General features: G+C 39.3%; 1 protein-coding gene across 7 annotated transcripts in view; it reads left to right on the top strand.

Annotated features, from left to right (window-relative positions):
• The window catches only part of RREB1 (ras responsive element binding protein 1), a 170,320-nt gene that overhangs the window by 107,767 nt on the left and 44,503 nt on the right, over positions 1-18,050 (top strand). The gene's annotated exons all lie outside the window — the stretch shown is intronic.

The raw sequence follows: 18,050 nt of genomic DNA, 5'->3' as shown, positions 1-18,050 counted from the left end.
GATCCAAAAATATAATACAACTTCATACATAGCAAACGACTTGACAGTCAGACCCCAAGTCAAAATAGCAATAGCAACAGCAAGTATATTTCTATACCGCTTATCAGTGCACTTAAGCACTCCCTAAGCAGTTTACAATGTCTAAGTTAATTGCTCCCAGCAAACTGGGTACTCACTTTAGTGACCTACAGAAGAATGCAAGGTTGAATCAACCCTGGAACCTTGCAAGATCGAACTCACTACCTTGTGGCTGTGAAAGGCTGCAGTGCCAGCTTTAACAACTACACCACTATGGCTTCTTTTGGCAGTCTGACATTTCAAAATTGCTGTTAGTGTGAGCCTGGATCATGCTGAGTGGTATTTTTCCATCTAAGAGCAGAGAGGCTACCATCTCACAAGGTGTTTGTGTGTTTTGCTGCTGTGCTTTGATCACTGTAACACTGAAGAAGTTCATTGCACTTTGTAACGTTGTAAAAAATACTGTCAAATTTAGGAAGGTGGAAAGAAAAAAGAGTATCCCACAAGATTTTTGTCATCCCTGAACAAATATGTATTGATAGAATATTATAAGCTGCCTCACATTGGGGGAAAGGCAGGATATAAATAAAATTAATTAACTGAATATATATAAATATACATGTTTACCTACTCAGAGTACCAGAAAGATTTTATATGCATTTCTCTATTACTTTGCCACACATTATGCCATATTATTTTATTTAAAAAACCTCTAAATAACACTTACAAATGTTGTTGCCTTTGTAAAAAAAATACCCAAACAAACTCTACTCTCACTTGTTGAACAATTTGGAAAGTATTTCATAGCTGCTTAATTCAGGTACTGAGATCAGCCTGGTACTGCTGCTATTGGCACCAAGGGCAATCCTGTTATTAGGCAGGATGAGATGGCTGACTTAAGGTGGCAGATGCTGGGATGACACCAGCTCCCCAGCCAGATCTTCTGAGCCCCTTGGGCCCTTTATAACAAGGTGGGTATTTATGTATCATGAAGCATGTCCTAAATCCCCTAAATCAAGCTGCTCCACTTGGATATGGTAGAGGGCACTCTTTTGTCACCAGTTCTGGAATAAAATTAATGGCAGTTTTCTTCCATGTTTTGCAAGAGGCAGAGAGAGGGGACTGCCATCTTTGCCTCTGGCGGCAAAGTATCTTGGCCAGTGTTGTGTGGGACTACTGGTAGCCATGTAAAAAAAATAATTTAATTCTCTACTAAGCAAGTTGGGTCTTTTAGTTATGATGCTTTCATTAGAGTGGAGGCAATACACTTCCAGGTAACCCATGTGGGAGATTAATTGTGAAGAGCAGAAGCAACATTTACACAGATGTTTGTCCAGTGAATTCAAAAACATAATTTCCTTAAACAACCCATGTGCATGTATATTGAATGAAAGGGTGTCCATCTGCCTTGGTCCAGACCTCGGAGGTTGAGAGGAACTGCTGGACCTCTTACCCTTTCCCTCCACCACTCCCTTCTCCTTCTGTGTCATGTCTTTTTAGATTGTAAGCCTGAGGGCAGGGAACCGTCTAACTAAAAAGATTGCATGTACAGCGCTGTGTAAATTTACAGCGCTTCATAAATAAAGGTTAATAATAATAATAATAATAAGGGTGTGAGTAGTTCATGCCCAACTAGTATACTTTACTCATGCCCAAAAGCTGGAACAGTTCTTTAAGCACTTGAAATAAAAACCTGCAGGAAGTGTTTGTGTGAACCCCTCATGAGGCAATGTTGGTGACTGGCTTTAATGTAGACTGGCAATGTATTCTGCAGAAAGGTGTGATTAGTGTAAAAATAATGTCTCTTTAAGTGTATTTCAGACATTGTGTTGCTCATAAGATGAGCTAAATCTTTAAAAAATTCAGCATTTTTGTTTTGGGTTTTTTTTTTTTTTTGTACTGAACCATCAAATGATGTGACACATGGCAGAAAAAAAACTGCCCTTCCAGTAACTCTGCTAAGTGATGCTTGATTTGTGGTTAATTAAACCAAAAGCCACAAGCTGCAAAGATCTCTCTATAAGTTTGGAGAGTTACACAGGTTCTGTTTTCTGCACATACTTGGGAATAAGCACTGATGAATATCTTTTTTTACCAGAGAGAATTACACAAGATGAGTGAACTTGCGGGGTGTGTGTGTGTGCGCTATTTCAGTGTACTGTTTTTACGAGGATATTTTATGCCAACAAGCAAAATGCTGTTCTGTTCTCTGCCCGTGTGTTGTATTTTCCCAAGCATCCCCAAGTCTGAATGTTTTCATACTGAACTGGATATTTAGTCTTTTGGAATTTGGTGGATAGGGAAGTATGAGAGCAAAATGAAAAAAAAAAAAGAAAAAGAAAGTACTGTAGCTTGTTTTCGGCTGAAGAAACTAGCCTCTGAAGCAGGTGCCTGCTAGATAGTGTTGGGCTGTGAGTTGCAACAGCCCTGGCCAGCATAATTTATGTTGAGGGATGCTGGGAGCTGGAGTCAAACAACACTTGAGGGCCATATAATTCCCATCCCTGCTTTAGAGCAAGGGTAAGAAACTTTAGAAGGTGCAAGGAGCAATTTATCACTTGTCCTACTCATGCACATGGATATTTTGGCAAGCTTTCCCTGAAGAATGTCAACAGGTGACCCAACCTCCATGAATTGGTGCAGTCTTTCCTCAGTTTCCAGCTATATAGTATGCTATATACTGTAGTGTGTTTTCACAAGAACAAAGTTGTGGTGTTGCTGCTATTCTAGTTCAGTTGCTGCTATTGATCTTTTAAGTCTTAAACTAGAGGTAGGGCAATTTTGGCCTGCCTGCTACTTTGAATTAGGCTTTATATTAGTCTACCCACCAGGGCCAGTGTTAAGAAATTGTAGGGGATTGTAATCCAAAGCTATGAAGGGCCAGAAGTTCTACATCCTTGCCTTAAATTGTGACAAGGCTATCTGAAGGACTGTCTACACTGATATTTACTCCCTGCCCCTATGTATGAACATGTGTGTGCATATAGAAGTAGATATAGATACTGATATCAAGCGTTTACTTTGTGATCCACTAGCAAAAGCTCTTAGTTTGCTGAATAAGGACAGAGATTTCTTTCTGATGGCCCTCTGTGTCTGGAATGTCCTCTCCAAGGAAATCCAGATGACTACTCTCTCTTGACCCTAAAGTTTTCTTTAAAAACTGGTCTGTGGTTTGATGATTTCACATTCATTATATTTAAGACTGTTAACTTCTAAATTAATATTTAAATTTGAAATTAATGTTGCAGTACACTCATTTGTTGTACTCTATTTTTGGGCCTCAGGGCCACAGCTGGTGTCAGGTGGGAAGGGCAGCAAGTAAGAAGGGGGTGCGGTCATGTAGGTTGCGTCATGTAGTGCAGCTCAAGATACAGGAGGTGTAGAATTTTATATTGCTATTGTTTTCTTACTGTTCGGGGTTGCTCATTTGGGTGTGCCTCTTACATTGCCATTTGATTCCAGGAGCAAGCCCTCTTTGGTTTGCCTCTCTGAAGATAGTTGACACCTTGCTGAATGCTCTAGGCCACTCAGAGTTTAAGTTAGGTGTCTGCTTGCTGAAATGGAATATTTCTTTAACTGTGCCATGTTGAGTCTTTTCCCATATTATGAATTGCATTTCTGTGATGTGTCAGTTCTGCTTGACTGGAGAAAAATGGGAGAAAAATACTCACTATAATCTTATGCAAAGCCCTCCCCCAATTCTGTTTTTACAAGACTCATACTGTCAACTCTGAGATATCAGGAAATAAGAAGAGGTGCAGAAAGGGGGAAGATGTACTTCTCTAAACTTGTCTGATGTAGCCATAGTGCTCCTCTTTCATAGTTCTAAGATTTACCCAGGCTTAGTGGTGAACTTTTTTAATTAGAGATGGGAAGCTTTCAAACCTCCAAATATTTTCCAGAAGCTTATTTATTGATCTATCAATCATAAGAGCCAGCTTTTTTGGATTAAAATTTCCATTACCTCTTCTTCTTACTGGCCTTATTGGCTGGGGATATGGGAGTCCAAAACATCTGGAAGGCTGCAGGTTTTCTTGCTGTTGGAATCTCTTTTCTCCTCCTTCTTCCTCTTTTAAAACTTGAGAGGTTGGTAGAATTCTCATCTGATTCAGAATGTAGCCTTAGAGGTGATCAACATGCTTAGCTGGCAAAAGTCTGTGTGAAAGTCTATGTGCAGGCTTGCATTTTCCTTCCTTAGTTAAGAGCTGGTGCCAGATGACAGCCCATTCCCTTGAGAAAACAGTGAGCTTATCCTGAATCAAGGAAAGGTGGAGCCCCTCAGGCTGAAGTGATGTTCAGCTACCTCATGTGAATCATAGCTGTAAGGGCATGTCTTGCCTCACATATATTCACCTGCCTTCATTTCTTTTCCAAGAAACACTTGGAACTACATTTCCTGTGAGAGGTTTTATATAACAAGCTCCCGACACTTCTCAGGGCCCTTTGTTCAGCAAATGAAGCCTCCGTTTTGAACTAAGTTGGCTACATATTTGTAGATATCAGAAATCAAGTCTCAGGTAGTGACAGGTTTCTGAAACAGGGCTGATGTGTCTGTTGCCAAGGCGCATTCAGGAGGCAGCTTGGAGGATTGTGTTTACTGATGCTTGTATGTACTTTATATTAGGTGTGTTGTACCTGTGCCCCATTTCCAGGTGTTGAACTATAACTCCCGTTATCCTCTAACATTGGTTCGGTTATCTAGAGATGTTGTCCAACAATATTTGGTGGGCCACAGATACCAAATAGCAGTATATGCTGGTCTCATGTCCATTATCACATAATGTTCAACAGTACTGGGTAGTAATTTTTGGTCATGGAACAATTAATTGTCTCTATCCACTTCCTCATCTTACCTGGTTTATCATAAGGATGCTGCCATCTCTTTATAGCTACAGTTAGCATCTTCTCACTCCCAAGTTGTAGAATAGTAAGTCTTCTGGTTTTTTTTTAATAATAATAATTTAAAAAAACAACAACAAATCCAGAAGTCTACTTTTTGGTCTCCAAACAAGAGTTTGACTTCTGAACTTGAGAAAATTACAGACTCATAGAGTTGGGAGTGACTTTAAGAGCTATCTATTCTAATTCCTTGTCTTGCAGAATTCTACCAACCTCTCAAGCACTTCTGAGAGATGGCCATCCAACTTTTACTTAAAGACCTCCAATGAAGGAGACTCCACTGTCTTCTGGGGCAATTTATTTCAGTATCAAACAGTTCTTACAGTAAAGAAGTTCTTCCTTAAATTTAGTTGTAATTTCTTTTCTTCTAATTGGAATCTATTGGTTCATGTCCTAATCTTTTGAACAGCAGAAAACAACTTCGTTCCATCTTTTACATCAGTGGTTCTCAAATTCTGGTTCTCCAGATATTTGGGAAGTCAGTTCTCACAATTCTTGCTATTAGCCACGTTAGTTGAGACTTTGGGAGCTGATGTCCGAAACATTTGGAGGACCAGAGTTTGAGAAGTGTTGTTCAACATGGCATCCCTTTACATATTTAAAAATGGCTATCATATAACATCTTAATAATCTCTTCTCCAAACTAAGGTTAATTAGAGAAAAGTCCAGGACCATAACTGTTTCTGCTGGCAGGCAAATAGAAATCATATGCTTGGGGAGCACTTACAGGTACTGCTGCAGCATTGAGCTGTGCCAGCCCATGCTTTCCCTGCTTCTTCTTGAATGCTGTTAAGCAGATGGATGGTGGTGATATATTGATGATAGCTGCTATTTATCTTCTTCTCCACCATCAGTAGGTGGCTGAATGTACTCTGTGGTATTAGGATGCAGTGAAAAGGCCAGTGAGACATTGAAATATTAAATATATTAGTGTCATGGTCTCCAGGGCCTTGCTTACATCTTAACTATCCACCAGAGAGAAAGCATTAAAATCCAATTAGTGATGCAGGCTGCAGAGTGAAGACCACCTGGGGATTGCTAGCTTTTTGCCAGGGTGAAACATAATGACATTGCATGCCTCTGGTTTCCACACCTGCTGTTCTGCCACATCATTTTATTATTATTTTTATCTTCGTCTAGCACTTACGTTTTTCACTTTTTTTTTAAAAAAATTGAAGTTAAGAAACATGACCTAAAATTACAAAGTCAGAAAGACTGGAATTTCTCATCTCACTTGTGTAGATCTGAGTGGGGTTCCCTTTGTCTGGGGGTTTTCAGACAGAGACATGATAGTCATGTATTGAGGAAATCCTGGACCCCTGTACTGAGAAGCAGATTGGATTTCAGGGCTCACAAGATTTGTTCCAATACTGATTTGGTTGAATCCACAAACTGAGTATTCCTGAGCATTACCTAAGTATTTATGAGCCTTTGGTTTCTACTCAAAGATAAAATATGTGCCCATTAAAAAAAAATAGATACTTTTTCTAAGGGCTTTTAAAAATCTATGGCTGGTGTACACACAGTCTCAGTGATAAGAATCTTATTTCCTGAAGTCACTCCTCTTAGCCCTGTCAGTAGGGGCACAGCATTCCAGGACGTTTTCCTTGAGAACTTGGGAAAAATTTTTTATTTTGAATGCAACTCCCAGAATCTTTCAGTATGGCCAATAGCCAGGCAGAGTGTGGGTTGTTAGGAGGTGTCGTCCAAAAAGTATATTTTCCAAACTCTTGACTATAATGCATGATCTCTGGTGTAGTGGATTGAGGGGGTGCAAGAACACCAAGTGCTGTTGGGCTGTTCCCATTCATTTGAATGGTGTTTGTACAGAAGAACCTCCCTTTGGAGTCTGCCTTTGAGTTTCGTTTTGAGTTACTCATGTCCACTTCAGCAGCATCCTTGACTATGAATTCTCTCAAGTTTTCTGCATGTCCAAATCTGCCTATCACTCCACTTCTTACAGAATGGAGCTTGAACAGGATGTCCTTTCAGTGTACTCTCCTCCTGCATATTTTATTCTGGACTCTTTCATCACATTCCACCTCAAGCTGCTTTTGCTCTCTGACCTGCTTGTAGGTACCTGTTTGCACACATGTTGCTTGTACATCCATTTTCTTACAGTTTATTTAGTGATCAGCTTCCCTTACTATATGGTATTTCATTCTGGAAATTTATTTCCATCTGTATCTAAAAGAGATTGGAACCAAGACTCTTTTGTACACTAAAGAAAGATGGAGTCTTGCTTTGACTGCCTTATCACCCTACCCCTACCCCTTCACTATTTGCTTTTGTTTTTCTGCAAGCTTTATTTATCTCAGTGCAATCCTTTGGATCTCTGTTGATTAACAGCCCAGTGTTATGCTACATTGCTGGAGCTGACCTTATCAGCAGCCTTTGGCACTACTGTTTTGGCGCTTGTGGAAAGTCCCTTTGCAGTGTAGGAGTTCTGAGTTAAAGATTTATGTATGTGTTGAGGGGAGGTGAAGGAGCTGAATAAATGCCCTCTGTTAGCCTTTGGGAGCAGTCATGATATTTGCAGCTGGCACATGTTTCTGATAAGTGTGTACTATTTTATTTTAGTACTGTAAAAAAACCCTTAATTATCCTTGATCCAAGTGAAGTCCAGGACAGGATTCCAGGGTGGGTGATCTAGAGGGCCTCTTGTTCCTCACTTCTGTTGTAGGCAATATAGTGATGTTGTTCTTGTGTGTGCCTTCAAGTTGTTTCCAACTTATGGTGACCATAAAGCAGTGATGTCCAAACTCTGGCCCTCCAGGTGTTTTGGACTTCAGTTCCCAGAAGTCTCAGACATCTTGGCCGATGATCTGGGATTCTGGGAGCTGAAGTTCGTAACACCTGAAGGGCCAGGATTTCGACATCACTGCCATAAGGCAAACCTATCATAGGGTTTTCTTGGCAAGATTTCTTCAGAAGAGGTTTGCCATTGCCTTCCCCTACGGTTGAGAGGATGTGATTTGCCCAAGGTCACCCGGTGGATTTCGTGGCTGACCTGGTCTCCAGAGTCGTAGTCTAACACTCAAGCCACTACACCACACTGGCTTTCCTGGGATAATCTGACCTGATGTAATTATTCCTGTAGATCATTTGAAGCATAGAGACAGTTTGCCAACACATGGGAATCTCTACCTATCAAGCAGCTGGGAGCTATACCATATAACTGAGTGGCCCACAAAGACTGATCTTTGATGCTTTGATACCTTTGCTTGGACCATAACAGCTTAAGCTATATAAGCCCATCCCTCTCTACAGATGTTCTTCCCAGTTGTCTTTAATTCACATCTTCATTTTGCTTGCCTGAAAGTGTGTTATGCTGTATGTATTTGTCTCCTAGTTTCAAATAAAACAGAAGAAGAAAAAAAGACAAAGGTATAAAGTGGAAATAATTTGCTTTTGCTGATTGAATTAGTGCTGTAAACCAAACATGTAGAGTTGGAGTAGCCCCAAGCCAGTTAGTGTCACTCTCAGGCAAGTACACAGCAGAATCCTAAGAATGTCAGTTTATAGCTCTCGAGGTTGTAAGATAAAGCTTGCAAACCTGGTGCAGATTCCTAACAAAAGCTCAGCATACTAGTGAAGATGCCCAAGTATCCATTGGTTCTTCTTTTCTTTTGCTTAAATAGAAAACAGTGTCCATCTATTCTAAATTCTGTTTCACAGAACCTTTTCAATTGCCAATTCATTCTCAAAACAATTGTTTAGAAATGTTTAATGCACGTTTCATTGTGTCATATAATTTTCCCTTTACATTTAAGGTTAACAATTCAAGGATACAGTTACATTGTTCATCGGCCATGCATTAGTATCTACAGTACTGACATAACTGCTGTTCACATTTATGTCAGTTACATGCAAATGAAGTGTGCTCATAGTGGTCTAAACAATGTAAAGTTAGCTATAGTGAAATGGTGGTTCTGTTGTATGGCCTTTTCTGTTTGAACCTTTTCCACCTCAACCCCTATTAAGCATTTTGCTTAAAGAACAATACATAACCATATTCTTTCTCTGACCTATGTGACACCCCTTCATCCTTTTAAACTCAACATTGATGCTAATTCACATTAGTATCCACATTAATTGACAGGGTATGGACCTGTGAATCAGAGTCCATGTTTGCCCATGCTCTTGAAATTTTGTGCATTGACTTTGGTCTTGCTTACAACTGTACTAAGCCTACTCTGTCACAAGCTTTTGGCCCTGTTGTTTTTGATAAAGTATGGTAGAACCTGTGTGGTGCAATGGTTTGAATGCTGAACTAGGACTGGGAGGCAATGGGTCAAGTCTGCACTCAGCCGCGGAAACCCACTGGGTGACCTTGGGCAAGTCACACTCTCTCAGCCTTAGAGGGAAGCAATGGAAAACTTCATCTGAAAAAATTGGCAAGAAAACCCCAGGATAGTGTTGTCATAAGCTGGAATCAACTTGAACACACATAACAAGAAGAACAAATTTGTCTACATGTAGAATACACTCCAGTATCATGTAATCTGAGCAGATGGATAAATTCTAAGGCTTAGAATCTATGGGCAAACTCACATGGTGACATATTTCACGTATGGCATTGTCGTAGTCTTTCAACATTGTTGCATCATTCCTTTCTATTGCTCATCATGGTCAGTTGGATGACTGGGGACTCATTGTCATCTGTGTTTTCATGGTCCAGCTCAGTTCTTACTGTTCCTGAAAGAATGCTCATCTAGAGGAAAAATTAACTGCTTATTCTGGGATGTTTAAAATTGCTCGAACTTTTGTGTACTGCAGTCCCAGGTTGAGACCAAAAGCAGCTGGCTGGTGTTGGGAACGAAATGGATGTAGGACAGATTTTCCCAGTCTGGTGTTATGTAGGTGTTTTGGTTTTCAATTCCGATCAGTCTCACCCAGTGAGGGGCTCACTGGGATGGTGGCGGTTTTAGCCAGAACATCTAGAAAGTATCACGTTGGGTGAAAGCTGGCATAGAAAGATATATTTTGTGTTCATGTGTTCTGGTATATTAAATTCAAAGGAATGGAATAATTCTAGTATCTTTGTATGTTTATTTGTAAAGTGATTTACAGTACTGTACAATAATAAAGATATTTTATGCCCAGTGGCAAAGAGCACAGTTCTTAATTTCTTTCACTGTGCAAACGGAACATAACTTTGATATGAGACTTTCCAAACAATCCTGAGAGAAAACTATGAATAAGAACATAATATTTTATATGCTTCTATCTAGCAACATAATACATTTTCTTTCATTCAGTTAATAAAATATTGTTTCATATATAGAGAGGAAGAAATTGGCAAAACAACCTCTGAGTATTCCTTACCTAAGAAGACACCATGAAAATCATGGGGTCATTATAATTCAGTAAGCAACTTGAAGGCACAGACACTCACAGACACACACACAGAGCTATCATATCATACAGCAACTTTCCATATCCACAAATGCTTTATCCACAGATTCAACCATCTACATTTTGAAAATATTCCAAAAAGCTATAAATTCTGAAAAGCAAAACTTGATTTTGTTATTTTATATAAGGGATACCATTTTACTATGCCATTGTATTTAATGGGACTTGAGCATACACAGAATTTCTTAGCCATTACGGGAGGGCTGGAAACAAACCTCAGCAGATACCAAGGGCTCACTGTAGTGCCCTTCCATCTTTGTGTAGCAGGGGAGAGAAAGAAAGATGCAACTTAGTCTGTGCTTGTTCATACTTAAAGGTAAAGTTTCAGGTGAGGCAGCACTTTAAAAAACAAATGTCATGTGTGAATTGGCTGGTGGTCAACAATGTCATGTTAGTACAACAACAAATGAGCGATTACATGCATATCATACTTTGTCAACAACTGCTGACAGTACCTTCATTTCCTTTAAGGCTGTCATGTTATGTCTGGACACATTGCTGTCATTTTGTTCCTTCTCACTTCTTATAAGCTTTGGGAACCAAATTGCTTTTGCATGATTTAAGAGTGAATTGCATACAATGAGAAAATGAAGGTGGGGTGATGGGAAATTTACTTCAAGTTCAATTTCTTTTTGTCTTCAGTTCTCTTCTTTAAAAAAATCAACCACAAATGGTGGCAGTTCCTTGGTCTTATTTAAAAGAGAGCTGACAGGAAAGGTACATTCTGATATTTGCTCATTCTTGCATGCCAAAAGAGAGAACCGGTTGGGCAAGCTGGAGAGTAGGAGTTGATTCTATTCATGTGTTAAGGTGGAACAGAGGCAGCAACCAAAAGCATAGTTTTGAGAGAAACATGCCAATTATTTTTTTCTGCTCAAACTCTTCAGAATTTTTTTGTACTTCCTTGTGAAACCTAGTTTAGTCCTATATAGTGAAGACTCAAAATGGCCTTTTTTCAGGCATCTACCTGCAATACAATCTTAAAATCACAGTTGGAATTGTTACTTTTAGGACTACAACTCCCAGAATCTCGTAGCCAGCGTTGCTAGTCACCATGTTGATTGTGGGTGTCTGGGAGACATGGTCCAAAAAAGTAATTTTTCCAGGTTCTGAAAACAGCTTAGTAGGGGCAGAGTGTGTTCAGTGGGCACAGATGGCTGATGGATTTTAGAATGGGTACAGAACCAGGAATCCAATGGACTGTCTTGGAAGGGGGCATGGCTGGCTCGAAAATTGAATAGGTGCTCCTCTCCCAGTACAGTGCTGCTTTTTTTTCCAGGAACCATTAAGTGCTAGTGCCCCCCCCCCCAACACCTGGAATGCCTACTAATGGCAATTGTCATGCAGAAGAGTGCATTGAGAGTTACACTTATGCTAGCAGTGGCCATGCCATGTGTACTTATACTAGCTGAGGCTAATTCCATGTGTACACAAAGCTGGATTTAGTTATTACAAAAATCATTTTTTTCTAGTGCTGGTGACTACTGTTAAATGTACAACAGCTGGTGTCATTCATGATGGCAGGAAACAAGTACGTATTCAGTGTTTAACGTGGGCACTGACCTTTCTAAAAGTAATCCTAATAGTAAATTTTAGTAGGTGATTTCTTAAGGATTATGCAAGTTGATACATTCCATACCATTTTTTGTTTATTGCATCAGTATCCTTAGTCTGAATGCTTTATTTCTGATTGATTGCTGTATGGTTGCTGGGAAAGTGGGTAGAGGAAAGCATTCAGGGCATGATAAAGACATGTACAATATTGGTGCATTTCCAAATAATGGATATGCATTTTCAGATAGTCTTTTCTAACCATGAGAGTTGGGACACAGATTCAAAATATGCAGCCAAAATAGAGACAAGTGAAGTCTACAACAGGGGTAGGAATCATATGCTCGACACCAATCCTCTCCTCTGGTTGTGCTGGCTAGGGATTCTGAGATGTGTGCCCAGCCACACTTGGAAGGTCACAAGCTTTCTATCCCTGCCCTATAACTAGGTGTATTGGGATGGGGCGGGATGCGGCCATTATTATTATTATTATTAATTTGTCTTGAAGCTTTTCAAGTTCCTTATTATGCATGCTTTCAGCCATCCAGTCTACATTTCTGTTCCTGCCCCTTTCTCAGCTAGAAAGGCTGGCCAGAGTAAGAAATTCTTCTTGCTTGAAGAAGGCTAAGTAGGAACCCCTTGAAGTTTGCTAACAGCATTGTTTAGCTTTTACTTTGCCATTCTCTACCCTGTTGTTCATGCAAGCTCACATGTGCACCACCTTTGTTCCCCTATTCTGGATGTTTGAGGACCCTTTTATCTTCAAGTTTGTGATGTATCCAGTGCTGCTGCCTTGTGCTTGGGTGGTACCATTTTTGTTTTACATTGAGCCCTTGGTATCTGCTGGGATTTGGTTCCTGGACCCCCTGTGCATACCAAAATCTGTGGATGCTCAAGTCCCATTAAATACAATGGCATCGTGAAATGATGTTCCTTATATAAAATGGCAAAAACAACGGTTTGCTTTTGGAATATTTCAGACTGTGGATGGTTGAATCCGTGGATAAAATTTTTGTGGATACAGAAGGCCAACTGTATCAGCAGCAGCAGTCAGTCTGAACATGGAAAATAAAGGGAATGATGCTACAGCAGTTTTCTGAGCCATCACATGTCACATTGGATGGGATAGGAGAATTGTCTCTCCAGTAATTAATAATAAGAATCAGAGCTGAATTGCTCAATCATTTGCTTCCTATTATCTTAATAAAATGTTTTTTTTCTTATTGAGGAGGCCATGGCCAGGCAAGAATGTATTCAAAGATGTGAGTCAAATCTTTTTACTGGATTAGAGAATTTGAGATCAGAGTTTATTTGAAGATGGAGATTTTTGGAGCTGAGCCAAAGGCAGTTATTTGTTTGCTGATTTTATGTTTTTGTCTGAACATCTTCCCATTATATGATGAACACTGGTTCTCTTCTATTCTCACTTGGAGGCCCTAGAGGGAAGTGATTATGCTGATGCATTTTAGTTTTGGGGTGTGGTAAAATGCCCTGAAGAAGTTGGAAAATGCCTCATTTGCCAAAAGGATGAATCATGAGATTGAATTTGGCTTGATTGTATGAAAAATTGGCCTGCTTCTCCCCACAGAACCTGAGGCTTTATCCCTGTGGAACTCATTCTTACCTCCATGAATTTGCTGCACAGCCCTTACTGCCTGTCTTCAGCAAATTGAGATAAGCTTTCTCTAACAGCTGTGATCTCTGACTGTTTTCTGACTCAGAGCAACTGTTCAAGGTTTCAAGCAAGATACTTACCTAGATCTTCCTGGAGATGCATGGTATTACTTTGTGGTCTTCTATCCAAGTATTAGGCAGACCCAGCTCTGCTTAACTTATTTGTATAAGTACTGCGCACTAACCTATTGTGCCACTGGAGCCCCTGATTAACTTATTTCATTGGTGTGCTGATTGTTATTTGTCAGATCTAGTTTACATACTGTATTCTAAGTAATGAGACTTTTGTCAAAGATTAGCTCTTATTCCTGTGAATTCATGTGTCTTTATTAAATCCTTTGCCTCAAATGCATTGCATTGGGGATGATCAGCTAGTAGGATTGGATATTGGAGAAATTGTTTAAAGTTCATTATAAATTGATAGAGAAAAGCATATACATAGAAGAGTGGGGGTATAGAATAAAAAATATGAATGGAAGAATGATCAGTTGTAAGGCTATGTATGGCTGTTAGTCACAATGGCTGTATATTAACTCCAGGATTACAGAATGTATTCCTTGCAATATTAATTGTTGGGAAACACAAGAAATATACCATTATCATCATGCTTATGGACTTTTCGGAGTTACCTGTTTGGCAGCAGTAGGCCTTTGATATGATCCAACAGGAGTTGTTTTACAGTTGTCCATATTCGCTAGGGTTAGGGGAACAAGACCCCCGTGAATATGGAAAAACCGCAAATAACAAAAACACTGTTTTTACCTGAGAGGACACCTCTTTAGGAATCTCTAGGTCCTCCAGTGCAACTCTGTGGTCAATGTCCAACATACACTGACCATAGAATGGCACTGGAGTAGCTACAAATGGTCTTTCAGTGCAACTTTTAGTTAAAGTTGACCACAGAGTTGCACTGGAGGACCTAGACAGTCCTAGTGAGAACATATTAATAAAATCCGTGAATAATCAAATCCGCAAATATGGAGGGATGACTGTATATTCTGTGTTCTTATAAATGAGTAGAATAAAAGTAGACACAAATATATGCAAGGAGAGAGAGAGAGAGAGAGAGAGAGAGAGAGAGAGAACTCTCAATTCAACCCACATCACAAGTACCGAATGACCAAAATATTGTCTAGGCATTTCAGTTTGTCTGATGCTCTCAGAATGGGTCTCAAACTAGTTTAAACTAACTTGGAGAAGAGCATCCTGTGTTCTCCCAAACTAGTAGAGCTTTATCTGTTATATTGTCTAGGAAGACTTGCAGCTAAATTTCTCTCAGAGTTGAACTCTTGGTAAAATTTGGCTACCATTGCTAAGAAAAGAAAATATATTTTTTCTAAATATTTATATACATGTTTATCTTGTTACTGTGTGTCTTCCAAATCATTTTTAAAATATGGTGACTCTAATGTGACTCTGTCATGAGGTTTTCTTGGCAACATTTGTTCAGAGGGCGGTTTGCCTTTTCCTTCCTCTGAGGCTGAGAGAGTGTGGCTTGCTCAAGGTCACTCAATGGGTTTCCATGGCCAAGTGGGGATTCAAACCTTGGTCTCTGGAGTCATAGTCCAGTATCCAAACCACTACACCATGCTGGCTCAAATGTTTCTCTTACCTTATAATGAAGTTGGCCATACTTGATAACAGGGCCTTCATAGTTATTGACTGTATGCACTTCAGCACATACCTTCTTGCAAGTATGTTTATAAAACACAATACATATAAAATGAAAATGTTACTCTTTCATTTTATATGTAACATGTGTTTCATATACATACATGCATAAAAATCTGTGCTGAAGTGCACATGATTAATAACTGTGAAGGCAGTGTTAGCAAGTGTGGCAAACAAAAACCATTATGCTTGTCAGGATTATTGTTAATATTTATGGCTGTGTACATTCACAGTTATTTGAAGTGAACATACTATTGAATCATACATCCATAGATGGTTTAGAACAGTGCAGCCATATTCCTTCTAGTTCCTAACAGGTTTTCAAAAAATTAACAATGTATTATTGAACTTTTCACTTTTGAGAAAAAGAATGAAAACTTGGCTGTTGTAATACAGTCAGGTCAGTTTCTAAAACATATGTGCAATAGCCTGGCACTGGCACTGGTAACTAATGTCATGGTTTTAGTGTGTCATGAGGCGTAGAAGAGACTCTAGTGAAAAGTTACAGGTTTTACAAGTTGAGGTGCCAATTTGTCTGAATTTGTGGAAGAAAAGTTAGAGGAGAGTATATACAGACACAGAAAGCTGATAAAGACTGAAGAGAAGAACAGGTTACCTGACCCTACTTGGTACTTGAAATTTATTTAGGGCCTTACCAGAGAAAGAACGAATAACACCATGACAGCTTGGATTTATATGGTATTACATAGTGTGTGTACTGTACAGAATTGCGTTTTTAATTATGTTTCTTGCAACAAATCACCTGTTTGGGTATTTGGAAATTTATTGTGCTCTCTGTGGGGTAGGGCATTTTGTTTCTCTCTTTAAAAAAGTGCTAGATCTAATGAAGGAAGACTCAGGTACTACTAACTTTGGTCCCAGAGAATACAGTAAAGCGTTACATGAAGAATGATCCTGGTATTCAGTATAATGAATTGCTCTTTTCTTTGTTTTTACAAGTTCAACTGATATCTCCCTCTTAAAGGTGGAGGAAACGATTAACTGGCTAATAATCCCAAAGATGTTAAAGCACACAACAGCATAAAATAGGGAGGGACAAACTTTCTGTTACAGCGAGTTTCAGCATAGAATCTGAAATGCAGTGTAGTCTCAAATGGAAAGATAAGATATTTTCTGCTTTTGCAGGCTTGAGAGATAACATACACGCAAGCACACACACACCAGACACTCCCGCATAAGTTTGAGCTTGCCACAAGAGTGAAATGGAAGCAGTGTTTTCAAATTAATATTGAATTTCTTATCTGCTGTACTTACCATAACATACATGAAAAAAGAAAGAGTTTTTGTTTAGTATTATGAAATTCAAGTTTTAGAATACACCACTTAAATGGAGATTGGTCCCCATCCTGTCTTCTCCTGACTAGACATGTAAAGGACTGCACTGCTATCTTAACATTTTCCATACTCTCACTCCTTTTTGTACAAGTAAAAACAGATACAGTACATCAGTAAATTATGACACTACTTAACTAGCAACTTCCTGTGGAAATGACCAAGTCCTAAGTACAAGGCCTGATTTCCAGTGGATTTAAATGCAATCTGCTCCTAACAATTAACATTTAACATTAATTTGTTAAATTTAGCTAAGGACATGACACCTCACTACATATAGATACACCCCAATGGAATATATTACAATACATTGCAAACGTTACATCTCCCAGGGTTTCCTAATTTGGCTGAATAAGCACGTTTACATGGACAAATATGAGCTATGTATGAATTCAGAGAAACAATTCAATTCTAAAAATTCTAACTGCAAAGGCCTACAAGCAAAATTGTTCTTTTTATCTAGTCTCCCCAGAAGATCAGATAATTAAGCTGAGGCAAACTCCCCAAGCACCAATTCACACTTCCCCATTTCCTCCTCCTATCCAACTGTGTTTTTTTCCTTTTTTTCTACTGTCAAAACCTAAATGCTGACCAAAGTATACGTCCTCTTCCTCTCTGCTTGGTTGCCCTGAAGGAATCCTCCCTTTTGTGTCCTGTCCCTTCCTGCATCTGTTTAAGTGATAAATAATAAAAAGCAAATTAGAAAAAAGATCCACTTTTGTGTAGCAGGAGAGTTACAGATGGGTTGCATGAATGTAAGCAATTGGTTCTTGGGGATAATATATAAGGTCGGAGGCTTTGGTAAGACCGGAGCATCCTTGTGACCTTTTTGCATGGATATCAGAGTTTGGAAGTATCGTACTACAGGTAATGACCCATAAAACATGGTTGTTCTGGATAAGGAGGGTAAGGTGGGTTTTTTAAAAAAGGTAATGATGTATTTAAGGTAATTAAAATAATTTTTACTCATCACTATTTTCATATATTTATTGTATTTAGAGTGAAAAAAACAATGTGTTAGAACAGTGCATTGCACTTCAAATAATCAGTATCAAATAAAGACCACATATTAGGAGCCCTGGTGGCACGGTGGTTAAATGCTAGTACAGTGGTACCCCGGGTTACGAAATTAATTCGTTCCGCGGTTAATTTCGTAACCCGAAATACATTCGTAAGCCGAATTCCCATAGGCGCTAATGGTAAAATAGCTCTCTGCTGCCCTCCGGTGGCGGAAAATAGCGAAAAAATCTTTCGTAACCCGAAGAAACATTCGTAACCCGAAGCAATGTTTTCCTATGGATTTTTTTCGTAACCCGAAAATTTCGTAACCCGGCGCATTCGTATCCCGGGGTACCACTGTACAGCAGTCACAAGGTTGTAAGTTTGATACTAGGCAGGGCTCCAAGGTCCACTCAGCCTTCCATCCTTTCATAGGTCGGTAAAATCAGTACCCAGCTTGTTGGGGG

The sequence above is a fragment of the Sceloporus undulatus genome, chromosome 4, assembly GCF_019175285.1.
Source record: "Sceloporus undulatus isolate JIND9_A2432 ecotype Alabama chromosome 4, SceUnd_v1.1, whole genome shotgun sequence".
Classification (NCBI taxonomy): domain Eukaryota; kingdom Metazoa; phylum Chordata; class Lepidosauria; order Squamata; family Phrynosomatidae; genus Sceloporus; species Sceloporus undulatus.
This window is presented reverse-complemented; position numbering and strand designations above follow the sequence as displayed.